General features: G+C 45.3%; 1 protein-coding gene across 9 annotated transcripts in view; it reads left to right on the top strand.

Annotated features, from left to right (window-relative positions):
* The window catches only part of TRERF1 (transcriptional regulating factor 1), a 325,893-nt gene that overhangs the window by 180,577 nt on the left and 121,282 nt on the right, over positions 1-24,034 (top strand). For all 9 annotated transcript variants that reach the window (XM_058432368.1, XM_032140707.2, XM_032140709.2 and 6 more), the window contains one exon: positions 8,826-8,908. The gene's annotated coding sequence lies outside the window, so the exon portion shown is untranslated. The remainder of the gene's footprint in view (positions 1-8,825; positions 8,909-24,034) is intronic.

Here is a 24,034-nt window from a genome sequence, read left to right as displayed (position 1 = left end):
AGGCCTCACACAGGTCACAGATGCATCTGGTTGAGCACGCCAATCTGTGTTTTGGCACTCTTGAAGTCTCAACGTTCTTTAAAAAGCTACCTCGAGAGCCCCAGAAGTTTGGATACATTGCAAATGTCCTTCGCCTTTGGAGCTGATGCCAAGGAGGGGGTTGAGCATCAGGTCTCTCGGCCTTGGGAACCGCTGCACTGGGAGGACCTGTGGGGCTGCTTAATCTCATTTCTTTTTTCTCTATTCCTATTTTGCCACCCACTCCTGTTGGCCTAGATCCTCCTAGACACTGGAAGGGTAGATCAAGTGAGGAAGCATTTGGAAGGAGACACAGCAGGTGAAAGATTGAGAGTTCTTTGTTTAGGCCCTTCTTTGCTGGCCCTTGTGAATTTTGGTAAGTTTCCTTGGAGTTTTCTCTCTGCTAGGCCTTGGACGTGCTCAGAGACCCTCCAGTTATCCTGAATGCCTTTTACTTCCCTGAACACATCACCTACCCTCTGACCTCCAGGCCTTTGAACTCTCAGTTCTGTTCTTGCTGCCTAGAGCACTCTGCCAGCCCTCTTCTCTGCCTTGTAAAACATCAGGGAGCCGTGGGGACTGTGGAGAATCCCACCGTTTGCACTCCATCTAAAGAGTTTCTGGGATCCTGATTTACAGGTTGTGGGCCTGAGGGTTACTTGGATTGTATGTGGCTGCTCCCCTTTGCAGAGGCTCAGAAAGGCTTGGGGAGCATAGCCTGGGAAAAACATAGAGGAAAACAGAGATAACCAGGGCTCAGAGGAGACACTCAGGAGAGGATAGTGGGTCCTCCTCAGGGGCCAGGGAGAGCTGGTGGGGGGTGACCTCAGGAGGCCAGAGAGGCTCTGGAAGGGGCTTTATACCTATGCAAGGGCATCTCTTCTGCATCTGTTCTTGGGGGCTGGCAGGGCCAAGGGGTGACTTGGGGTCAATGGCAGTGGTAGACTCAGGACCCAGGCCGCACACAGAAGCCAGGAGGGCCTGGCTGGGGAAGACCCTTCATTTTACAGAAAAGAGATAATTCTCTATGCCGGTCTGTGACCTGCTCTGGTGCCTTTGCTTTTTAAACTGTGCAGGTTTCAGACATCAGATAATGCCTTGGTTCATGGTTTTTGTTTAAAGAGATGGGATCTTGCTATGTTGCCCAGGCTGGACTTGCACTCAAGTGATTCCCTTGCCTTAGCCTCCCAAGTAGCTGAGACTATAGGCATGTGTCACCATGCCCAGCTCTGGTTCAGGTTTTGAACTATTATTTTTTCTTTATTGTGTAAATAAAACATAATAAAGATAACAAAGAGGAAAGGGAAGTGAAAGTAATGTCACCCATAATCCCACCGCTCAGATATCGTTTACATTTAGAACCTGGGTGTGTATACTTCCCAGACAATTTTCTGTGTTTTTATAAGTACAGAAGCAAATCAAAGATGCATTTTGTAACCTGCTGTGTGTATGTGTGATTTGTGTCCATTGAAAAGAATATATGCTTTCCCAAATTCGAATGGTAGGGTATAAAGAGACCCCCCCCCCTTCCCCTGCATCCATCCTTTACCCCCTAATTCTGCTCCTCAGAGGCAGCCTCTTTGAATAGTTGCTGGTATATCATTGATAAGGGAGACATTTAGAAGGGATAATGTGTGTGGCATAGCAAAACTGTTAGTATGGCTTGTACAGATGTTTTCATGTGGAGGTCAGGAGGAAGGTGAAGGGTAGGTTTAGAGGGACTGGGAAGTAGTTTGTGGTTACAGAAGAGACTTTCAGAAACTGGAGTTAGAGAAGGAAGAGATGGAGAAGTTTTTAGGCCTGGGTTTTGATTGGATTTGTCATAAGGAGCAGGGTGAGTGAAGGTGAATGCAACAGTGGGCGGGGCCAGATATTGTGAAATTTTACCTCCTGGGTGGAGACTGGGCCAGAGGGGGCAGCAGGTATGCAAATGGACAAGAGACACATCAGGAAGTGGTGATAGTATGATAACTGGTAGATATTTGTAAAATACCTTTGCTTGACAAAACAAAAGTTGGCAGCCCTAGTTAGTCCCCTCTTTTGTTTGTTTAAAAAAAAAGTTTTAGCAAATCTGTGAATACCAAAAACCTGAGCAAACGTGTAGAACCGGACTGGGTGGGGATGCAGATTTTAGATTCAGTTCTGGTTTGGGGTCTGACTGACTGTGCAGTTTTGGACTCCTCTGTTTGTTTGTTTGTTTATATTTTTTGAGTCGGAATCTCGCTCTGTTGCCCAGGTTGGAGTGCAGTGGCTTGATCTTGGCTCATTGCAACCTCTGCTCTCCCAGGTTCAAGCGATTCCCCTGCCTCAGCTTCCTGAGTCGCTGGGTGGCACCTGCCACCATGCTGGCTAACTTTTGTATTTTTAGTAGAGACGGGGTTTCACCATGTTGGCCAGGCTGGTCTGGAACTCTTGACCTCAAGTGATCCACCCGCCTTGGCCTCCCAAAGTGCTAGGATTATAGATGTGAGCCCGGCCTCCTCAGTTTTTTTTAGATCCCAGCCTTCTTATCTGCAGATAAGCAGTGCTCAGCCCTGTAGGCACATTAAAATCACTGGGAAACTTACAAAAGGAAACAGTTGATGTCAGAGCCCCACTCCAGACTGAATGTGTCAGAATCTTGGGGAGCCTGGGAATTTTTCAGAAATGCAGCTAACATTGGGAACCCCTGGATTCGGGTCATCTTAATTGCTCATTTTAGCCCTAAAATGTTACAATTCTCTGTATTGTATCATATAATTTCATTCCTTTCAGATACTGTGCACAAATGTCATAAACTTCTTACATACCAAGAAGTCATTTTTTAATTAAAAAACTCCCCATAATTCTCATTAGGCCTGTGATATAATGCCTATGTCCTGCAATCAATAAATTAGAATCATAAATGTAGTAAAACATCAAATAATTACTTTTTTGACCCAGAAGTCCAAAGCGTGGACTTTAATCTTTAATTTCTCATTCCCTCATTTTGTAAAAACTACTGCCTGGAGTCCTGGGGCCATCTCTATTTGTAAAGAAGATTGAGACATTACTGGAAGTGTCTTTGCTAGAAGAATTGTATATACCGTAAGTTCCAAATTAGGAGGTCCAGTTTGGGGAAGCTTTATCGGATCTAAATTCTACATGGAGTGGGAGGTGTTTAGAGTCTTGGTGCTTGCCGTTTTATCTTTACCATTGAAGCTCTTGGTTTTGTCTCTTCCTAAATGAGTCATTTTTTTAAAAAAGGAACCTAACTTGGGGGGGCGAGGAAACCACTGCGGGAGGTGCTGAGTGTGGGGGCGCCGAGGAGCCAACCATCAGGAGACTGAGTTTACAGCTGGGCCCTCCACTCAGGAGGGGTAGAGGGACCCGTCCTTGCTGAGGGTGACTCAGAGACAAGTGGGACATAACCTGGTTGGGGAGGTGCAATAGGAAGGTACTGATGTTGTTTATTAATCTACCGAGTATTTACTGGAGCACAGCCACCAAATATACTGCCTGGATGCAGGGCCCATTCCACAGGCGCTTGGGAGATTGTGAACAATCTCCCAAGTTTGTCCTCTACTTGAGATGAGACACAGATTGTGTCCACATTTGCCTGCACTTTCAGATAAATGAACTGAAGTTATCGAGTCCCATACTGGTGTGAACAATGCAAGTAAAAATGTTAGGGCCAGGCAGGATGTCAAAGTGGAAGGAGACGGCAGCTGAGGACCCCACTGTGGAATGCTAAAGGGCCCGATGATACAGACGCTGGCTGGGCAGCCAGATGGAGATCAGATCGGGGACGGGAGCTCTGCGGGACCTCTGCGTGTCACTTCCCCTTTCTGTGCTAAGATCTCCCAGCTGAAAAATGGTCCCCCGCTACACACCTCAGTCACCAGGCCCCTGCCAGCTGTTGGGAGTGCTTGATGTCCTAGATGCCTGAGTGGGTAGGGGTGGGAGAGAGAGCAGGAGGGGGTGAGCAGAGCCTGGCTTTGGAAACCAGAGCAGCTCCACACATTTTGGCCCAAATCCCTCCCATGCTTGGGGTGAGGAGAAGCCCAGGGTAAGGGTGCCTCCCTACAGCCCCCAGCAGAGCCGGATTTCATCTTTTCTCAGTGGCATGCAGCCTCTTGCCATTGTGCATGCGTGTTTTCTAAGTTTGTCACAAACTTCCTGTTTAGGTACCATCAGAGGCTCGGAGCTTTGTGTGTTTTGAAACCCGGGCATTCACCGAGGTCCGGCGCTTCTCTCTTACCAGCAGTGGGGTGGCCTGTTTGTTCCTTTGTGGACTTCTGCCATCCTTCTTTGCAAACCTTCTTGCTGGGAAATGCTCTGTGGCCTCTGTGCTTGTTTCTGTTAGTAAGAGTGGAGAGAGCTGTGAGGTCTGAAGGCTGGAAAGGGGGAGGGGAGCAACACTGAGTGTGCCCCTTATGTAAGGCCAGGCCTGTGCTAGATATTATACTTCTATACACTTATTTTATTTAGGCCTCACAGTCACTCATGCAGAGCCAGCCTCCAGGAGGTGAAGGCTGACCTGGCTGACGAGGTCAGGATTTGATCCCAGGCCTAACTCCAGCGCTCCTGTGACTTCAGCTAAGTCCTAAGGAGTACACTGCCCCTTTGGTTGCCCCTGGTTTGGGCAGATCCTGATTTCTTTTTTTTTTTTTTTTTTTTTTTTTTGAGATGGAGTCTCGCCCTGTCACCCAGGCTGGAGTGCAGTGGCGCGATCTCGGCTCACTGCAAGCTCCGCCTCCCGGGTTCACGCCATTCTCCTGCCTCAGCCTCTCCGAGTAGCTGGGACTACAGGCGCCCGCCACCATGCCCGGCTAATTTTTTTGTATTTTTAGTAGAGACGGGGTTTCACTGTGGTCTCGATCTCCTGACCTCATGATCCGCCCGCCTCGGCCTCCCAAAGTGCTGGGATTACAAGCGTGAGCCACCGCGCCCGGCCAGATCCTGATTTCTTATGGGGCATCTTGGTGACAGCATCCCCTTGAAACCTGTGGTTTTCTCTCAGCTGCTTGTTACCCAGATCTGCCTATCTGTCTGCCTGGGGTGATCAGATGGCCCTTGAGTGCTTTGCTGATTTTCACCTTTCCCAGGCATCTTCCTCTTGTGGCTCTGGGAATCCCAGAATTGTTAGATGGTAGTCCGTAGCCGGTGATCAAAGTGGATCAGTCCAGCTCCTCATTTCCCAGAAATAGAATATTCTTTTTCCTGCTTCTGGGCGCCCAGCCCTGACTGTTCTGCCAGTCACCATGAGCTTCTCCACACAGCTGGATTTCTCACATTTCAAGCTCTCCCTTGAAGAAGGAAGAAGAGAGTATATCTATCTATGTCTACAAAAGCATGTGAAAGGGTGGCAAAGGAAGGACACCAAGACCTTGAATATGCAGGTGCAGGAAGAGGAGGGAGGAGCCAAATCCAGCCGTCCTCCTCCCCGTTAGAGTGGATGTTAGGAGGTGCTGGACTCTGGTGCCTCCTGCACAGGCAGAATAGGTATGCCTCCCAGCTTCAAGAAGGCCCTGCGTCCCTTCACTTGGCCATCTTGATTCTCCTGCATTTTCTGAAAAACTTCTGGAATCATATCACCTGAGCATCAGAATTGTTCTGTGGGTCAAATAACTGAGACACTGTGTTGAGCAGCGGGCAGTTGCAAGCATTTTCAGTACACAATTCATTGCCCTCAAGAAGCTGGCAGTCCACATGGGCACAGGGAACTCTTGCCCAGAGAAGCTAGATGCAGTGAGCTCAGAAGAGCCAGGAGAGCTTGGTAAGCTGGGTTGGTGCCACCCAGCAGACTGCAGGAGAGGGCTGGAGCTGGGTGGCCAGAGGGCAGAGCTGCAGGGGAGGAATGTGCTGGGTGTTGGGAACTTGACGGGGTGCATGGATTGGGCAGGGGATTACAGATAGGGTGAGCAGAGGTATGCATGGGAAACAAGATTGAAGAAGGAGATGTGCACCGTTTATGAAGGATCCCAAGGGATGGCTGTGGAGCTTGGAATGTTCCTGTATTGAGGAGCCTCCAAAGCCAAAGCATGGGGCCGGGATTAGTAAATGCAATGCTGTAAGAAGATCCATCTTGATTTGTGAACTGTAAATGGGCAGTGCTGGGAGGTAACTTAGGAGACATTTATCATGTCAAGAGTTAGGAATGAAATGTTGAGGACTTGGACGAGGGTGGTGGTAGTGTATGTAGACAAGACGAGAGGGAAGTGGACGGTTTCAAATCTTAGCTCTGCCACTTGCTACCTGTGTGACCTTGAGCAAATTACTTCATCTCTTTCAACCTGTTTTGTCGTCTGTAGATAGAGGCTAAAAACACTTCACAGGACTCTTGTTTGAGGATTTTAGCTTGTAACACACCCAGCACTTAGTAGGTGCTCAAGGAATAATGAATCTTCTCATGCGGGAAGAGGCGTGGTTTTGTGACTGGGAGGAATCAGGGGAATGGAGTATGAGGTTCTGGGTCTGGGAGCCCGGGAGAATGATGAAGCCTTCACAGAAAGAGATGGAACTGCTTGGGGCCTTTGAATTCAGCTTTAGGAACTTCTCCTCCTAAACCCTGGCTACTGAGGGCTGTCACAGAAAACCCCACATCCATGCAGATTGTGCCTCTACGAAACCATGGCCTCTGGCTAGAGCAGGGCCCTCCGGGATACTGGCCAGCAGCTGGCTGTCTCCAGTCAGGGTGTGGACTAGGATGAGAGAGTGAGCCACCTAGGGCACAAACGTCAGGAGGTGCTGGGTTTTAGGGCCACGCCCGCACTTGATACCCACAGTGGGACGTGCACCCCAGCCTCCTCTCCTATCTGCCCTTCACCACTCAGGAGACAACCTGGCTTCTCTGTTCGCTGAAAATATTACTCCACGGCGAGCCCACTCAGGTTCCTGCCTGCCCTCCTGTGTGCTGACCTGCATCTGGGCTCATTCCCACCTGGTTTCCTTGCACTCAGAGAAAGAGACATCCTTCCTCCTGACCAGAGAGAACCCTCTCCCTGGACAGGGATCCCCATGCTTCCTGCAGCCCCTGGACCTCACACCTCAGTCCTGCAGCAGCAACTTCCTCAGCCCTTCACACCCCTCAGCGTTACCTTCTCTTTTCTCCTCCCCTCACAGATGGATGTGTGGAAATAATCTGCCCTCGCTAACACAGCCCACGCAGGCTGGCCTCCACTGGTGGGGGCTTATGCCTGGTCCAGAGCAGGGACCCGGTGGGTTTGCTGCAGAGGCCTCCCGCCTTCTGCAGGGGCTGCCCTCTCTAAGGTCACCCGTGGCTTCCATGTTGCCACACACAACGGACGCTTCAGTCCTTATCTGTCTGGGCTCTTTGCTGCTTTTGACACTGGACAGCTTCCTCCTTCTTGCAACTCTCTTTTCTCTTGGCTTCTTGATTCCATCATACAAAGTCTTTCAACAGCTATTTCTTGAGCACCTACTATGTGCCAGGGTCTGGGCACACCATAATACGATGTCCCTGCTCTCAGGGAATTTACAGTCTAAGAGAAATGGGGAAAGGGGGATGAAAAAAATAATACATGTCAGGTGGTGATAAGAGTTGCAAAGAGAAATACAACAGGGAAGGAGACTAGGAAGGGGGCCGGGGTTGGAGGCGGGCCTCACTGCAAAGGACATGAGAGCAGAAACCTGTAGGAAGTGACAGATGCCTGGGGGAAGAGTGCTCCAGGGATGGGGAAGAGCAAATGTGGAAGGCTGAGGCAGGAGCCTGCCTGGATGTTTGAGGAAGCCATTGTGGCTGGAGGAAATGGAGGAGGGGCAGAGTAGGAGGAGAAGAGGTCAGGTGTCTCAGTCCATCAGGGAAGAGGCCCAGCCAAGTCATGTGGACCGTTGCCATTTCGAGGACTTTAGCTTTTACTTTGATACTGATGAAATACTATAGGAGCGTTCTGAGCAGAAGAGTGATTTTTAAATGATCGCTTAGGCTGCTCTGGGGAGCATGCTGTATTTGTTAGCTTGGGCTGCTATAACCAAGTACCACACACAGGGTGGCTTAAACCACAAATTTATTGTCTCACAGCTCTGGAGGCTGCAAGTCCAAGATCAAGGTGTTGGCAGGGCCATGCTCCTCTGGAGAGTCCAGGGAAGGGTCTGTTTTGGGCCCCTCTTCAACTCTGGGTAGCTTCTTGGCTTCTGGCAGAAAACCTCCAATCTTCCAAACGTCCCCTTTTTATAAGGACACCAGAGTCGTTTTGGATTAGGAACCCCCATCCTACTTCAGCAGGATCTCATCTTAACTATTTATATCATCAATGACCCTGTTTCCTCATATGACATCTTCAATGACCCTGTCTCCTAATATGCCACATTCTGAGATCAGGGTCAGGATTTCAACATAGGAATCTTGGGGAGACACAGTTCAACCCCCAAGACATGGTTATAGAAAGGTGAGGGGAGGAGTGGGACAACTAATTAGGGGGTTATCACAATAACCTAATGAGAGATGCTGCTCGCTTGGACCAAAGTGGTACCAGTGGAGGTGTTGAGAAATGGTGAGGGTCTGGATATTACTTTACGTTGAAACTGGAGTCCTTTGCTGATGGATTAGACGTGGGGTGTGAGGGAAAGAGGAAAGCCATGAGGACTTGGGTTTAGAGCCTGAATAACCAGAATGAAGTTGGACGTCTTGGTCTCCTAAGTCCTCTTCTCCCCCGGGACCTTCCTCAGCAGCCTTTGCTGGGTCCTCCTCCTGGGTGGGCCCATCAGCTGCTGGGTTCTTCAGGGCTCCATCCCAGGTCACTCCCCCGGCCTCTCCCTGATCGATACTCACTGTTCCCATGCTGAAGCCAGATGTCCTGACTGTGCTCTTTGGGTCACTCCTGCAGGCCCTGGCTGTGGAGAATGCTGAAGGAAGAAGACGCAGAAGCAGGACGACCCTGAAAGATTCAGCCTCTTCATCCTCAAACAGGTAGCTTCTCGGGAGTTCTTGGTGTTGGAACATTTTACAGCAAAGCACTCGTAAGACCATTTCTTGGACCCACATGGTGTGGAGAATGCCCCAGGAAGCGGAGGAGGGCTGCTCTGGGCCTGGACATCCATTAATTTCTAGAAAATTTTCCCTGGGAAATAGTCAGGGATTGTGGATTCACATAATGGTTTTTGGCAGCTTCTGGAATGGGGCGGAGGGTGTCTCTTGATTTCACAGAGTTGTAAATAGTTGAGGATCCAATGGGTGTCCGTGGATGGTAGTTCTAGAAGTGTTTAGAAGGACTTAAAAATGTCTGGGATGCATCTCTGGAGAGTGGTGGTGTAGAAGGCCACTGTGGGAAGCTGCACAGAGCCTGCCAGAGGCGGATTGCTGGCCTCAGGAGCCTTAGCCGGCCCTGGGGCATTCCTCGCGTTTTTATCAGCTCTGGCCTCACAATCCCTTCCATTCTCAGTTTGTCCCTCCATGAAATGGGCATACAGCTATGATTCCTCTGCTGGGCCCCCCACAAGCTGTTTCAAGGGTCAGTAGTTTGTGCATAAATAGAATTTTAAGCTTTTATTTCAGGTGTAAACCCTGATCCGGCAGGAGATGGCTCCATCCTCCACACATTCTTGGCGACAGTGGGGAAGGGGGGTGGTGGTGTCTGATTTGATTATTTTGGTGTGTGTGGTTTTGTTTTCTTGGCATGTGCCACACTTTCCATTCCTCCTATGTGAGGCTCAGAATTGATTGCTTCGGTTTCTTTTTTTATTGTGCCTGATTCTGATTTAATTTTAAAGCCATTGTGTCTCGGGGTTCCAATCGGAAACACGTGGCTCGTGCAAATGGGGTAATTGAAGAGCATCTACTGAAGGGAGTATTTACAAGGATGCAGGCAGAGTTAAGAGAAGCCAACAAGGGATGCTGAAGCACCCAGGGCCAGCAGTGTCAGGGAGCTGTTACTGTGCCCGGAAGGAGGAGGGAGGGACTGGCTGTCAGGATGTCAGGATGGGAAACAGGAGCTGGAGAGGTGTCCCTGGTAGAGGAATGCAATCAACCTACAGCAGCATGGCCAGGAAGGAGCCAAGAGAATAAATATCCTCATTGAACCCCTCAGATCTCCCATCTCCTGATGCCAGTGCCTCCCATTAGGCAGCCTCAGTCAGAGCCAGAAGACAAGGGAACTGGGTGGATGCTGTCCACGGAGGGCAGAGCCTCTGTGGGGCAGAGCTGCGTGAAGGAGGATGGAGGGTGGATCTGCGGAGCGAATGGGAACAGTCTCACAAAGTCAAGAGTTGCAGGTCACTTGGATTATAAGGACATTTCTACTTTAGACCAAAAGAGGCTTTTGTGTATGTTTGAGTGCATTGTGAGGTCAGCTACGTCGACGTGCGGGCTGTGAGGGATGGTAGGAGCAACGGAGATCCCAGTCCTTTTCAGACTTGAAAGGACCCAGGGAAGTCAAGGGATTTGCCCAAGGCCACTCATTAATTCATGAAAGTGTTTCTTGAAAGCCCGTTACATTTTCTCAGGAAAAACAACACAAAACATTTGAAACAGTTTAAAAAAAAACAAAAAAAACAGCATAAAGCAAAATCTGAGTAAGTGCCAGGAAGAGACTGTGGATTCACACACATCGTAGTATGTTTGGGCTGTTATAACAGAATGCCATAGATGGGGAGGCTTATAACCACCAACAAATCATATTTCTCACAGTTCTGGAGGCTGGAAGTCTGAGATGAGGGTGCCAGTATGGTCAGGTTCTGGTGAGGGCCGCTTTCACGTTGCAGACTGACAACTTCTTGTGTCCTTACGTCATGGAAGGGACCAGAGCTCTCTCAGGCCTCCTGAATAAGGGCACTAACCCTGTTCATGAGGGCTTCATCCTCAAGACCTGATCACCTCCCAAAGGCTCCACCCCTAATACTATCACTTTGAGGATTAGGATTCCAACATATGAATCTGGGAGGGACACAAAACATTCAGGCCATAGAAGCTCTTGTTTCCCATTTATCAGTTTAGATTCTTTCAGGCTGACTACCAAAAATCCTAATTCTGAATACCAGAAAACCTAACTTAGGGGCTCCCACGGCACAATGAATTGATTAATCAGCTCATGTACCTGCCACGTGCAGGGATAGGGTGGACTGCAGGGTGGGTGTGAACCAGCAGCTCAGCAGTATCCTAAACCATCCAGGTTTTTTTTTTTTTTTTTTAAATCTCTCCACTCCTTCCTCCCTGGGTCAGTTCATCCTCAGGCTGGCTTCTGCACCAGGCTGTGGGGAGGCTGGGGGTGTGTAGAGTTCTGGACACTTTGTCAGGGGAGGAGGGAAATAGATCTTGGGAGCCGCAGCTGACATCCACCATACTGTACCACCCGTAGAAGTAGAATAATACCTTACTAACTTGGACCAGTCATTGGGGATAATAGTGAGAGGACACTCAACCTTAACTAGTAAAAGTTTGAATCTTCAAGTGTTTTAATGTGGTATAGTGTCAGGCAGGATCTTCCCAAACACATCCCGTCGGAAGCAGTTAGCATCTGTTTTTCAGTGTGTCTTAAAACATAGGACCTTCTAGTAGGTTAAATATACCTTCTGAAATCCCGCTGAATTTCTAATTTGCTTATTCAACCTTTTAATAGCCAGAGTAAACACTGAACTCAAATTCTGGGTTGGTGAATATTAGATTACAGTAATGAGGTTCCTCATTTATAAGCTCATCTATAAAATGGAAATAAGAATAGCACCTACTTTATAGGTTTGCTGTAAGGATTAACTGAGGTGATCTGAGTCAAGTGCTTAGCCCAGTGGATAGCCCAATAAATGTTACCTTTATTAGTGTCATATATTGCCAAATATTGTCACCTTTATGTTTTTATGTGCATGTTTAATCTAGCAAATTAACTCTCTTCATAACAAATATATTACCTGCTGCTGATTAGTTCTGTTAGAGAGGAGGTAAATAAAGGTATTTAAAATATTTAGTGTTTATGGATTCTTTTTTTACCGAAGTTTTTTTTTTTTCTGTTAGAATTCATTTTGGGGGAAGCCTAAATACAGATAAGTTTAAGGAGCATACAAGTAAAAATAGATATAACCTCTAGAATGTAGAGATTTTAAAATTTTATGGCAATATGTTCTTATATTCTTAGCTGAAAAATCTCTTAAATAGTTGATGGCCTATCACGACCTCATGACCTATCTCAGCTGATTTTTGTTTTTTTTTTTGAGACGGAGTCTCGCTCTGTCACCAGGCTGGAGTGTTGTGGCGCGATCTCGGCTCACTGCAACCTCCGCCTCCCAGGTTCAAGTGATTCTCCTGCCTGAGCCTCCCGAGTAGCAGGGACTACAGGTGCACGCCACCGCACCCAGCTAATTTTTGTATTTTTAGTAGAGATGGGGTTTCACCATGTTGGTCAGGATGGTCTCAATCTCCTGACCTCATAATTCACCCACCTCGGCCTCCCAAAGTGCTGGGATTACAGGCGTGAGCCAGTGCACCTAGCGATTTTTTTCCTTCTTCTCAGTCTGGAGGCTCTGGAGGGATGAGTGACACCCCTTGCCTTTGGTTTCCTGAACCAGCTGCACAGTCAGACTGTCCTGGGAGGATGGATGGATTTTCGGATCACTGGGATTGAGTGAGATGCCACAGTACTGAGAAGCTAGTCTTGGGTATCCACTTCAGTAGAATTTCAGCTGACGATATGGTGAATCATTCCCGAAAGCCTCTGGTGCCACAGGGCTGACCTCTCAGAATCCCAGGAGGGTCAAGCATCTTGATTTGGGTTTCCCAGATTAACGGTGGAGAGAGCACTGGTTGGCACAGGGCCTCCAAAAGCTGTACCACTGGTTCCAGAACCAGGAGGAGGAGGCTTTGACGATGGAGGGGTGAGCATGTAGGGTGCAGCAGGAGAACAGTGTTTCAGAGTGACCAGGAGCTTTGAAGACTACATTCTTCATCCCCACTCCCCGAGTGTTGACTAAAGTTAGACTTGCGTTTTCTGTAGGTTGTTAGTTGTACTTGGGGCTTGCCACTATTTTGATACCTAGATGAGCACTGGTTGACTCCAAATTCCTTGGCTCAGAGAGTGCTGTAAACTAGTGGTTCTCAAATGAAGATTGCCTGGACCCAGAAAGCACTAGGAGAAAAAAAAAAGCTTTAGGGCATTGGCCTAGGGCTCCCAGTCTTTTTTATTTTGCCAAGTTAGGACATTTTAAAAACTCTTAACACTTCATCACCAAGCTTTTATGAAAAAACCATCTTGATGCCAAAGTAGTAGGAAAAGATAATATAAGAACAAAACAAAAATCTTTAAATGGAAAACACTCAGCTTTAGGAATAATCTACTACCTTGTTCTTATTTTTCTGACATCACCTGTGAAAACTACACCAAGGGAGGGTGGGCACTGCCCCGCATCTGCCCTCCAGTGTCAGGCGCTCACCTGGTGATGTGGAGTTAGCTACTGAATGTGCAACTGTAGGGAAATACACCCTACTTTTTGAAGCCTCACTTGGAGCCTAAGAGTTCTCTAGAGTCATAGCTTGATTGGATTTATAAGTTAAAGTTGGGGGAAAATCCATTTTCATACAAGTTTTGATAAATCCAATTTATTTTATAAAGAAGGAACCGTTTACCCTCCAGTCATTAACTTAGAATTGTTAAATTTTCTACCAGCAGGAAGAAAATCTTGCAATACCTAAGTAGTTCAAATCAGAAAGTGTGTCAACACTTTTTCCTTTTCCACTGTTTAACCCTAAAAATGATAAATGTCTTCAATTTGATCTGGCTTTCAGTTGTATGGTATGCCTCTGTAGGTGGGAAAGGGTGTGTGTGCCACCCCCCCCACCCCCACACATATGCAGAAAACTTGGTTTGATCCCAGCAGCCCCAGAAAGGAAGGGGTGCTTGTGAGAAATGTTGCTGGTAAGTGCTAGTATTAATACTTGTAGCAGTCACTTGCTGGTGTTAGTACTCGTAGCAAAAGTTGCATCTCAGAACTGCCAAAATAGTGTGACTTTTTAAGACGCCTTTTGGAGTCATTAAAAATCCCCAAACATACACCCAACCACCCCTGCCATCCAGAAGCTTAACTAAACATTACTCATTCTGCTTTCATTACACGTCTGCCTGGCTTTGCCACAAACACACTTTGCCTTCCAGCCAGGATTAAGCTTCTGTGTTAGGCCATGACTGGTGTGAAAGCAACTCCTCTGTCCTTGTTGACTGGGACAGAAAGACTGCTTGCTTGCCCATGTGAAATTGTGAATGGAATCATGGAATCCTGGAGCCAAAGCAAGTTGGTTGCCTTCCTGCAGGACTATCCTAACACTCATCACCTTGACTGGCAAAGGTGTCCTAATTCCAACGTTTCATGGGTCTCCTGTAAACAAGGACGTGATCTCAGATGTGGCTTTCTCAATAAAAAGAAGACCATTCTGTGGCACACTAACACCTACAGTTATTGTCTGTTAACCGCATTCTTAGGCAAAGCGTTACCGTTTGAGTCCTTCTAGTATCCTCATCTGTGCTCATATGCTTATATGGCACAGTTCTTGCATGTTCTAGCAGACACTGGATTTTTTTTTTTTTTTTTTGAGACAGAGTCTTACTCTTTCACCCAGGCTGGAGTGCAGTGGCGCAGTCTTGGCTCACTCCAACCTCTGCCTCCTGGGATCAAGCGATTCTCCTGCCTCAGCCTCCTGAGTAGCTGGGATTACAGGCACGCACCACCATGCCTGGCTAATTTTTGTATTTTTAGTGGAAATGGGGTTTCACCATGTTGGTCAGGCTGGTCTTGAACTCCTGACCTCATGGTCCATGTGCCTCAGCCTCCCAAAGTGCTGGGATTACAGGCATGAGTCACCGCACCGGCCAACATTGGGTCTTAATTTGTTCAGACCCCTTACCGCTGGGTTCTCTCAAGGCGTATCTTGCTCCACGGCAGACGACATTGTGCTTTTCGACAGACATTACCACAACATTCTTGTCTTAGCTCAGGCTGCCATAACAAAATACCATAAAGTGGGTTGCTTAAACAATAGAAATTTATGGGCCAGGCGCAATGGCTCTCACCTGTAATCCCAGCACTTTGGGAGGCTGAGGTGAGTGGATCACGAGGTCAGGAGTTTGAGACCAGCCTGGCCAACATGGCAAAACCACGTCTCTAAAAATACAGAAAAATTAGCTGGGTGTGGTGGCAGGCTCCTGTAATCCCAGCTACTCGGGAGGCTGAGGCAGGAGGATCACTTGAACCCGCGAGGTGAAGGCTGCAGTGAGCCGAGACTGTGCCACTGCACTCCAGCCTGGGTGACGACAGCAAGACTCCATCTTAAAAATAAATAAATAAATAATTATTTTTCACAGCTCTGGAGGCTGGGAAGTCCAAGATCAAGGTGCTCAGCAAGGTAAGTTTTATTCTGAGGCCTCTTCTCTTGGCTTGTGAGTGAGAGCCATGTTGCTGTGTGCTCACCTGATCTCTTCCTTGTGCACTCAGAGACAGGAATCTCCTCTTCCTCTTCTTATGAGATCACCCATCCCATCATGGGAGCTTCACTCTCTTCACCTTACCTAAACTTAATTATCTCTCAAAGATCTCATCTCCGAATGGCATCCCACTGGGGTTTAGGGCTTCAACATAGGAATTTGGGGGAAGAGAAACATTCAGTCCAAAACAACTCTTGAGTCTTTATTTGTGGTGCCTGTGAAGTGCTTATAGGGTCACTGGTCCAGGGGCCCTGCAGTACAGAAAGCCTTAGAGTGACAAGTGTTCATTGTTGTGGAAGAGGGGAAGCATCCTAGGCTGCAGATGGCACAATAAAATGGGAAGTTGGAAGACCTTTACCACAGAGCTGGAGGTGACCTGGGGCTAGACAGAGGTTCTCCTTGTCTCTCCAGTCTTAGCTTTCCTAGTTCCGAATGTCAGTGGTAAAGTTGTGGTTGCCAAACTTGGTCAGCCTCAATGAAATTTGAATGATTCAACACATCCAATATTCCACGATCACCTTCTGTAACCTTCATGTGCCTCTTAAAAGGAGGCTCTTGGAACTAAAGCCTGGGAAAATGTGTTTTTTTCTGAACACTTTATCATCTTGGGCATTTACTCCCTTTTCATGGGGAAAAGAATGGCCATAAATTATAATAGAGCTGTTCCATTTGAGATCAGTATCTTACATGTCATTCTAAATGTATGCTAACATGGTAATGTCCATGTGGACACACACTCATACACCCCTGTGCCAGGTGGAATATTTTAAGATATAAAAAGGCCTTTGAAAATCCTTTTAAACTCTCAAGGAACAGATAATTCCTATGTTATATAAACTGTTCCGGGATTGAGAAAAAAGATGGAAAACTTCCAGATCCTTCTTTCAAGCAAGCAAGGCCCTGATATCAAAACAGGCAAGTCCCCAGAGGGAGGATCTATACCAGTCTCACTTAGGAATGTAAAAGTTTTAAATAAAATTCTAGCGAGTAGATTTCAACAATAGAGTATGTGAATGTTCTACCATAACCAAATAGATTATATTCCTGGAATGCAGGAATGCCTTCATATACATACATTTCCCTATGGTTCACATAAGTTATTTAAATAAAAATATGTAATAACCTCATTAATTCCAAAAGTGTATTCAATCAGTTTTTAAGTTTTTACATACCACTTTAAGAGGAATATATAAAGTGACCAATCTTTAATATTATAAGGAAGATCAGGTTCATGCAGCCCACTGCCACTATATACTTACTGGTGAAACAATAAAGCCATCACTGGTTACCTCTTCAAGTTTTAGTCAATGCAGAGAGTCATAAAATAGTAACTTGGAGAATAAATATGATAAAGAAAAATGATAAAGTTATTATTAACTACAGATTGCTTAGTTGTAGATGAAGAAGACTTATAAGAGTTTAACTAAAAACCCTATTTCTAGATGATGAGCTTGAAATTAAGGATTTGGATTCTTCTGAAATTAATTCATGAGTCTAGTGCCATTCCTCTGAAAGTCCCATCAGGATGTTTTAAATTTCACAAGATGTTTCTATGTCTGCTTGGAAAAATAAATAGATGAGAACATCGGGGGAATTCTGAAAGCGGTTTTGGGGGAAGGGAGTTAGATCTATTGGATATTCAAATATATAGCACTACCAGGTATTAAAATGCAATATAAAGTCTTTGTAATTAAAATACTGTGGTGCTGTCATAAAAGGAGGAAGTAGATTAGTGAACTAGGATAGTTCAGAAATAGACCCTTACATAAATAATTTAATAAATCATAAAGCAGTCATCACAAATCAGTGGGGAAGGGAAAATTATTCAATAAATAATTCTGATGCCTCATTAACAATTTGCGAAAAATCATTTTGGCTTCACCAAAATGAATTACAGATGGATTAAACAATTAAAGTGCAAAATGTAGAGGCATAGGAAATCTATAGCATTGAATATTACTTAGAAATAAAAGAAAAGCATTCAAAAAGGAAAAGAATAGTCAATCAAACTACAGGAAAATGAAGCGTTTATGTAAAAAAAAAAAAAACGGGGAAACAACAGACTGGGGAAAGACTGGCAATAATGTGACAGAATTAATCTTTACACTGTGAAGTGCTCAAATTAAAAAGAAAAGTACTAAACCTTGTTAGAACACTTGAATAGATACTAAATACAACACTAAACAAATATATAGAAAATGTACAAATTCAGCAGTAATAAGAAATATGCCCTCTCATGGCTCTGCAGGCTGCATCTGGACCCTTCCCCCAAGCACTGACACTAGCACCCTCCAAGGCAGCTGGTTCCAAACCCCAATCCACCCATGCCTCACAAAGGGCCTCTGGCCACATTCCAGCTCTTACACCGAGACCGCTGAAGATCTTCATCCAAGCTGGTGATGGGTACACATATTCTAGCTACTTTTGTGTACGTTTGAAATTTTTCACAATAAAACATAAAAAAATTAAAGTAATACATGTCCATTGTTGAAAGCTTATAAAATATAGCAAATATATAATTCCACAACTACCATCACGATTTTGATTAAAATCCTCCCATAATCTTTTCTTATGCATTATAACGTATGTTTAAATGTATACATGCACACACACACACACACACTTTTTTAAACAATAAAGAAATTATACTACTTGAATTGCTTTATATCCTGCTTTTTTACCTTATGAGCATTTTTATGCTTTGTTCATTTAGATCTTCAGCATAATTTTAATGTCTATACATTGTTTCAATACATGAATACACATACACACATATATCATCATGTAATTTAACCAGCTCCTTACAGATAGATAGCTGAGTTGTCTTTTTTTTTTTTCATTTGTTTGTTTTTGTTTTTTGAGGAGGAGTTTCACACTTGTTGCCCAGGCTAGAGTGCAATGGCGCGATATTGGTTCACCGCAACCTCCACCTCCTGGGTTCAAGTGATTCTCCTGCCTCAACCTCCTGAGTAGCTGGGATTGTAGGCACCCGCCACCAAGCCTGGCTAATTTTTTGTAATTTTACTAAAAAGATGGTTCCACCATGTTGGCCAGGCTGGTCTCAAACTCCTGTCCTCTGATGATCCACCCGCCTCAGCCTCCCAAAGTGCTGGGATTTCGGGAGTGAGCCACCACACCCGGCCTTGAGTTGTTTTTTTCATCTTCTTGTTCAAACAACTCTGGTGCATACTTTGCATACTTGTTTAATTATTTCTTTCAACAAATATCTAGAAAGTCAAAGAGGGTTTTGGTTGTTTTTTGTTTGTGTTTTTTTTTTTTGAGATGGAGTCTCGCTCTGTCGCCCAGGCTGGAGTGCAGTGGCGCAATCTCGGCTCACTGCAAGCTCCGCCTCCTGGGTTCACGCCATTCTCCCGCCTCAGCCTCTCTGAGTAGCTGGGACTACAGGCACCCACCACCACGCCCAGCTAATTTTTTTTTTGTATTTTTTAGTAGAGACGGGGTTTCACCGTGGTCTCGATCTCCTGACGTCGTGATCCACCCGCCTCGGCCTCCCAAAGTGCTGGGATTACAAGCGTGAGCCACCGCGCCCGGCCATTGTTTGTGTTTTTTGAAATGGAGTCTCACTCTGTTGCACAGGCCAAGGTGCAGTGGTGTGATCACAGCTCACTGCAGCCTCGAACTCCTGGGCTCAAGCCCAGCCTCCCAAGTAGCTAGGACTACAAAGTGATGAGTTTACAGGTGTGAGTCACTGCACCCTGCCTGGGAAAGCTAAGGCATTTTTTTCCTGTTGTCATGCCAAATTACTCATTGGAATTATAATACAATTTTAAACTCCTTTTTTCAGTGTATATGATTACCCATTTCATGATAATCTTAGCAATGTTGGATCCTATATTCACAATATTTTAAGTGTATAAATCTGATAAAGAGATAAAGACTATCTCATTTTCATTTGCATGTATTTAATTATTAATGAGTTTGAAAATCTTTTTATATATCATTTACATTTCATATTTTATAACTAAGTGGTTATGTCTTTCCCCCAGTTGTTATATTTCTCTCTCACTTAATTGACTCACAGGGGCTCTTTACATATTAAAGGATTCTAACCTTGGTTCATTTTTGTACAATCGTTTGTCCAGAATTGTTTAAGTAGATCTTGCTAAAGGTTGTACGTCTAGATTTTTTTTCCTTTGAGCCCTTATAATTTTCTACATTTTAATGTTTGTAACCATATTCACTATTTTAAGATTTCACCATATAACACTGCTACCTAAAGTCTGCTTTTTTATTTCAGTAACTTTTTGGTTATCAAATAAGATATGCTTGTGGTCAAATTAAATACATTTAAAAAATATACCTATAATTTGACTAACATACAGTGCATCAGATAAAATTTGGTTGTTTTCCTTTCAGTAGTTTTTCTGTGTGTGCATATTAAGGTAACACCAGCTGAAGAAACCATTAAAGCACCAAATTATGAGGCTGGATGCAGTGGCTCATGCCTGTAATCTGAGCACTTTGGGAGGTCGAGGCTAGAGGATGGCTTGAGCCCAAGAGTTCAAGACCAGCCTGGGCAACATGGCAAAACCCCATCTCCATAAAAAATTAGCCAGGCATGGGTGTGTGCCTGTGGTCCCAGCTACCCAGGAGGCTGAGGTGAGAGGATCACCTGAGCCTGGGAGGTTGAGGCTTCAGGGAGCCGTGATCATGCCACTGTACTCCAGCCTGTGTGACAGAGTTGGGACCCTGTCTCAACAACAACAACAACAACAACAACAACAACAACAACATCCACACCAAATTATGGCTTAACACAATAGAGTCTATTTCTCACTCAGTCCAACATAGGTGTTTCAGACTGGTGGTCACTCCACCAGTGGAGCCCTCCCCTGATGGATTCAGCGGCCCAGGCCCCTTCCATTGGTTGCTCTTCCATTCCCTAGGGTCTTGGAGTCCCGTGTCCGTTCGGCAGATAGAGGAAGAGAGCACGGAGAAGGCACATTACTTTCCACCTCCCTCAGCCTAGAAGTGCTCAAATCGCTTTCCATTCCATTGGTAGGAGTAGTTATATGGCATCACCTAGATACTAGGGGTGCTGGGGCATGTAGCCCCTGGCTGAGCAGCTGCTTCTTGCCGAAAATCCCACACTCTGGAAAGAGAAGCATAAATATTTGTTGGACATGTAGCTGAATCTGCCACAAGATACTGTATTTATAATGCACATGATATATATATAATGCATATGCTATATATTTTTTCTTCACAAAATAGAACCATCCTATTAATAGCTTTGAGTTTTAGCATAATTTTGTGAACATTTCCCTGTGTCTTTAAATCTTTTTCAAAAACATGAGTTTTAAAGCCAACATGTTATTCCTTGTATTGATGTATCATTTATTTAACTATTTTTCTATTACAGTACCATTGGATTTTTCTAGATTTTTATTAGTATGAATATTGCTGCTATAAATGTCTCTGCACATAAATCTTGGAGTATTCCTCTGATTATTTCATCAGGGAATATTCTTGGGAGTGAACTCAGTATTAAGGCTAGTGATCCATATCACCAGATGGCCCTTCAGAAATGTGGACTAATTTACAGTCATCAGTAGCATCTGAGGATTTCTATTTCAGGGCATCCTTGACTATCGTGAACATTATAGTTGTTTCAGTTTTTGCCAGTTTCATCGTTGAAAATAGTATCGCGTTGTTTCAGTTTGCAAGCTTTGCTTACTAATGCGTTTGAACATTTTTCATGAGGCCATCAGTAATCTGTGTGTGTGTGTGTGTGTGTGTGTGTGTGTGTGTGTGTGTGTGTGTATGAGAGAGAGAGAGAGAGTGGGAGAGAGAGAGAGAATTGCCTCTTTGGGTCTCATTTTTATTTTGCAGTGCTCCATCTTTTGAAAAATCATTTACAAGGGATTTTTATGTGGTGTGTGTATTCACTTGTCATATGTTGCAAGTGTTCTTATCTAGCTTATTTTCATGTTTTTGCTTCATAACCCCATTTTCTTAGGTTAAACTCTGCAGTTGGAACCCCGATGTGTGGTATTATACCCATTGAGTCTGCCCAGTTAACAGTACTCCTGAGATTAAGAATACTTTAAAACGCAAACCAGACTCTTTTTCCTGACCTGTCATAGGGTTTGAATGTCCTTAATGTGAGTTTTTGTTACCTGGGAGTGAGGGGGTTTAAACTCGTCATCAAGAAGATGGACTTGACAGGACGGATTTGGGGCACTGGTCTAAGTTATCCATGGAGATAGTGAGATCAGCTTCTCCATGCTCCTTTCCTTCCCTGGGAACTTCAGAGAGGCAGAGAGGCAGGCTGAAAGGTGGCATCTGATGACTCCATGCTTTAACCAAGTGAGTGGGGCCTCAGGGGCCATCTGGCCATTTTTCGTGTTAGAGCTTATAAAGAACACATGTGTTGGAGCATCAGGGACACAAACTGTGGCGCAGGGAAGTTAAATGTGGTTTTAGCTCTGTCACTAACTAACTGACCATGTGACCTGAAGCAAGTCACTTGTTCACTCTGGGCCTCATTTACTCATCTGCAAAACGTGAGGGCTTGTTCTAGGTGGATGTGTTGGATTAGTGAATTCCAGAGCTGTGCAGTGGGCTTCTCAGTGAGGCCTCTTTTGCATTCACTGGCTGCACTGACCTGTGTCGGGTGGGTGGTCAAGGAGCAGGGAGAAGTCTAGTCCCTTTGGTGTCCCACATGATTTATGAAAGAAATCAATCTAGTATGTATCTGTTCCAGATAGAATGCAATCTAAATATGATAGTCCACTAATAAGATTAGGTGAATCTAATATGATTTTCCTCTAAAACACAAATACTGCACCACTTTTAATTGTAGTAGCCAAATTAAATTACTCATCCCAAATTAGATTTTCAGCAAACTTAATTTGAACATGAGCTCAGTACTGCAGGCCCTGAGTAATTTTTTAAGATATAAAATAGATCAGTGGGATACTGGTATTGTTCCTCTGGGCTCTTTGGCAGTTACCATGAAAGGGAATACATAAACATCTGGAGAAAACAGGCAGAAGTACAGCTGAGATAGACATTAATTCTTTGACTTAACCATTGAAAGGTTTTACCCCCTCCATCACTGTGACCCTCCCTGGTCTTAGAAGATAGGAAGCAAATAAAGGCAGACCCAGTAATCACTTTGTTTTATTGCTTATGATTGTCTTTCTTCCTTTTGTTCCTTGAGTGATCTTTTTAACATCTTCACTTCCTTCAGGACACCAGGTAGGAAATGGTTCACTGGGTAGCTTATGGAGCCACAGGTTTCGTGAGGAGTTAGAAGGGTTTATAGCATTACTTTAACCGTATTTTCGTTCATTCCCTATCAGTTAGTTGATTACCTGAAAACCAACCCAAATTGGTTCAAGCAAAAGAAGAAAATGTATTGGCTTATGTGGTTGAACAATCTAGGGGTAGATTCCGGCATCAGGTGAGGCTTTACCCAGGGCTCAGCCGAGATGCCCCAAAACCAGTTTTTCCAGTGGAAAAAGAAAAAAAACAAGACAGCTTCCTTGATGGGTCACCCAAAGGTCTGGAATTGAGTTTAGTTGCCCCTGACTGGGTTCCCTTGGCCCCTGTGCTCCCCTGAAACAGTTACTATCTGAGAGGACTGGACAAATTGAGAGATTCAGAAGACTCTTGGGAAAGTAGACAGGGTAGTTAGTGAAGCTGGGGAAGTAGGTACCTCCAGATCCTCACGGTGCATTATACAGAGCCTTCTGCAGTTCCAAGCACTTAGGTTTACACTATCTCATTTCAACTATAAATGACCCTGAGAGATAGATAGGACATGTTCATGGATGCGGAAGTAAAGGTGGGATCAACTTACTCAAGACTTTGCAGTGGTGGAGCTGGAACCAGACTCACTATCCCGTGAGTCTTCCATTTCTTTTCACTGTGTCCTGCCTTCCTTCTAACTAATCTTTCCCACTGCTCCCTCCCTTCCATTCCTTTAGCACCATTGCAGTGTTCTTCATTAAATGGACAGTCAGTCAATGGTTGTTAACTTGTTATTGAGTGACCAGTGTACCATTAGACCAAAGGTGGCCTTTCTGCTCATACTTAGTGAATATCATTATAGCAAAAACCAATGTGGTCGATTCCCAGTTATTAATCTGTGGATCGTCCCTGGTAATTCAGTTTCTCTTTCTCTGAGTTGTGGAATGTTCTTCTAACAGAAGGACGAAATTTGTTTAGCTTGAGGGTAGATCTGTAAAAAGGAGCCAGGGAGGCCAGGTGCAATGGCTCATGCCTGTAATCCCAGCACTTTGGGAGGTCGAGGCAGGTGGATCACCTGAGGTCAGGAGCTCAGGACCAGCCTGGCCAACATGGCGAAACTCCGTCTCGACTAAAAATAAAAAATTAGCTGGGCATGGTGGTGCATGGCTGTAATCCCAGCTACTCGGGAGGCTGAGGCAGAAGAATCACTTGAACCCAGGACACGAAGGTTGCAGTGAGCTGAGATCGTGCCACTGCACTCCAGCCTGGACGACAGAGTGAGACTCCATCTCAGAAAAGAAAAAAAGAGCCAGGGAAGTACGGGTGTGTGTGTGTGTGTGTGTGTGCGCGCGCGCACGCTTATACAGATGTGCACACTGACTTGCATTACAGGGTTAAGTATGTTTCAATTCCCCACCTTC

This window comes from Hylobates moloch, unplaced genomic scaffold (assembly GCF_009828535.3).
Source record: "Hylobates moloch isolate HMO894 unplaced genomic scaffold, HMol_V3 SCAFFOLD_20, whole genome shotgun sequence".
NCBI lineage: Eukaryota > Metazoa > Chordata > Mammalia > Primates > Hylobatidae > Hylobates > Hylobates moloch.
The sequence above is the reverse complement of the archived record's forward strand: the minus strand, read 5'-3'. Positions and strand labels throughout refer to the sequence as shown.